General features: G+C 40.8%; 1 pseudogene; it reads right to left on the reverse strand.

The window, feature by feature from the left end:
• Positions 1-1,024: 1,024 nt before the first annotated feature.
• Positions 1,025-1,769, reverse strand: LOC148117213 (coenzyme Q-binding protein COQ10 homolog B, mitochondrial pseudogene; annotated as a pseudogene).
• Positions 1,770-3,035: the final 1,266 nt, after the last annotated feature.

Raw genomic sequence — 3,035 nt, forward strand, 5'->3', positions numbered from 1 at the left:
ACGCACACAAACACACACAAATCTAAAATCTTTGTAAGAGAGAAAATAAAAGGTTTTTGTCAATCTGAATCAGAGTTACTTTGATCAATATAAATATTTCAGTTTGATTCCCTTTCTTGCAAATATCAAGGTTTCATTTTTCTTTCTGGCTGAGAAATTCTATTGTCTGTATTACATACCACATCGTTTTTTCCTTTGTTATTTTTTTTCACTATACAAAAATAAACAAATTAACTTTATTAAGCCATGGCTTCAGTACTTACATTGATTTGCTTAAAAAAATATCAGTTTAGAATATCATTGCAAGTGAACACGCACAATAAATAGAAAACGGGGTGTGCAGTGCTGGGGGACTGGCGACTGCTGCCTACCGTGGCAGGACCAGATCCTGACGGCCATCAGCATTCTCAAAGTGCAGGCGAGCACCAAGGGGAGGTTTCGAATGTCTGGGAATTAGCTTGGCGCTCTGGACCACTCACCAAAAACATAAAAAAACAAAACGAAAAGCGACTCCATGTCTCTGGGAAGCAGCTTCCCAACAACACTGAATTATCCACTGCTATTCGCAGAACAACTTAAACTACCCAAAGCGCTAAGACTTCATTAGCGGTTCTTTAAATCAAAGCTTTAACATTAAATATATGATCACTCAAATATCCTAAGCCATATAGCCAGCCCCAAAACAATAAGTTACAAATCCTCTGAACCTAATAACTTAAACATGATGTGGTTAATGTAACACATTCTACCTCAGCTAACCTTTCATGTAAGGGGTTGTTTCACTGCCCTCAAGTGAGGGATGTGATATCCTAGCAACAGTGATGGCACCATTAATACAAAGGCAGAACCTGCAAATGTACACATTACTTTGAGTTGCACTTTTCTATGTACAGGTGGGTCCGTATTCAATGTACAAATTTTCAGTGGAACAGGCTTAAGATCCAGGCAGGTTTAACAAATGCTTTCTGACTTCGGAACAGACAGTAAAGGGACTTCCTAAACAGAACAAACGAGTCAAAGGAGGTGGTGCCGGTTCGTATTTCATTTTAGGTATGGTGGATTTCATGAAGCATCAACTCCCGAGGTATACTTGTTTCTGGACCGTACAATTTACACGCTCTTCTTTCAAAAGCGGCTACCATTTGTTTCACAACTTCATCAAAGAACAATGTAGCAAGCTGGGAATGCAGAAGTGAGCGGAATTCAAAAGAAATTGAAAAATCCAAGGTACAAGTTCTCGGATAGCCAGGAAGACCTGGGCTAAAACGCCAAATCGTCTCCAAATGATTGAAAAGTTTCCCATCGGTACAAGATGCCTTTACTAAGTGTGGTTTGACCAAGGTTATGATTGATGTGTATCGCTCCAAAACAGGTGGAAACCCAATTTCTAATTGAGTTTTACAATACCCAGCTCTCCTAGATAGTATGTCTGATTTTTTACACCAAGGGACGAAATGCTTATAATCTTCCATTCCTGCTACCACATCATACATTTCTTGCATTGAGTATCCGATAATCCTTCTCTCTGAATACTCTTTCCGTTTATTTACTAGTGGCACAGTCATCTTGAAGAATGTTCTTGCGTGGATCTCTTTAGGCCGAGCTGAGGCATGCGGTGGAAGCGCTCTGTTCATCAGTATACCACAGGAAGCCAAGTGTCTGACATTGCGCGCAGGTCCCCGCGCCGGGGCTTCCGCCACGTTGGTCGACTTCGGACGGCACCCCGACGCCACCCTGGCCAGAGCCCTCTGACAGGTCCGAGCTGCCATGATCGTCTCCTTTGTTATTTTTTAAAAGAAAACAACTATCTTTTTTATTATACATAACAATTCAAGTTCCCACTCTCTCCCCTCCTCCCATTCCCTCCACGTACCCTCCTACTTCACCTTCATCCACTCTCCAAAGACGGTAAGGCACATTGCTTTATGGAAGGTCCAAGGCCCTCCCTACTATATCTAGGTTGAGCAAGGTATCCATCCAGAAAGAACAGGATCCCAAAAAGCCAGTACATGCAGTAGGGATAAATCCTGGTGCACATTTTTTTAGTATTCATCTACTGAAGGAAATCTAAACTGGTTTTATTTCTTAGCTGTTGTGAAAAGTGCTTCAGAAAACCATAAATGTACACACACACACACACACACACACACACACGTGTGTGTGTGTGTGTGTGTGAGAGAGAGAGAGAGAGAGAGACAGAGACAAGAGACAGATAGAGAGACGAGAGACAGACATATCCTTTGAGTATATTCTTTTAAAAGGACACTAAAATATTATGGTACACTCTATGTTTTAAAAGAGGACTTAAGTCATTACAGGTGAACTTTAAATATAAGAATTACCATTGGTTTAATGTGAGCTCTGATCTGTGAGTATGTGCTTGATAATGCCTTTCTAATTCCACCAGTGGGGCCTAGAGCTATGATTCTTCTATGGCAGGGTCTGCTTTATTGAATTTCCTGCCTGTACTAATTCTATGTATTTCCAATTAGCTGACCTTCAAAACTGACATTAGTAGAAAGGAATTGTTTTCTGACAAGCTAACATTTTAAGGCTAATGGTTTTTTAATAAGCAATTGAGTTTGCAGCATTCAGCTCTTGTTATGTTTTTATTGGTTTTTGTGCTTTAATTCGGTATGTGTGTTTTGGAACCACTCCATAGCAGGTGCAATTTTAAAAATGGAATCAATAAGATTCACTGTGATGTATGACAGTAGCATTCCAAGCTCAGCTTACAAAACAAAATACCACAGCCTCACAAAGAAAATGTGTTGATTCCTTGGGGCTTTCTTTTCTGTAACTTCAGAAAATCCTATTCACACCCTTTCTGTGCACAAATCCACCCTCCTCTAAACAGCTCTTACTCAGACCCATGATCTCATCGCCTGCTTTAGAGGGAGAGAGAGACAGAGAGAGAGAGAGAGAGAGAGAGAGAGAGAGAGAGAGAGAGAGAGAGAGAGAGAGAGAGAATGTGCATCTAGCTGGAGAGTCTGAGTACAGCTTGCTTTCCTTTCAATCTGCAGTACTGCTAATTA

Source organism: Myodes glareolus, chromosome X, assembly GCF_982192425.1.
Source record: "Myodes glareolus chromosome X, mMyoGla1.1, whole genome shotgun sequence".
Taxonomy (NCBI): Eukaryota; Metazoa; Chordata; class Mammalia; order Rodentia; family Cricetidae; genus Myodes; species Myodes glareolus.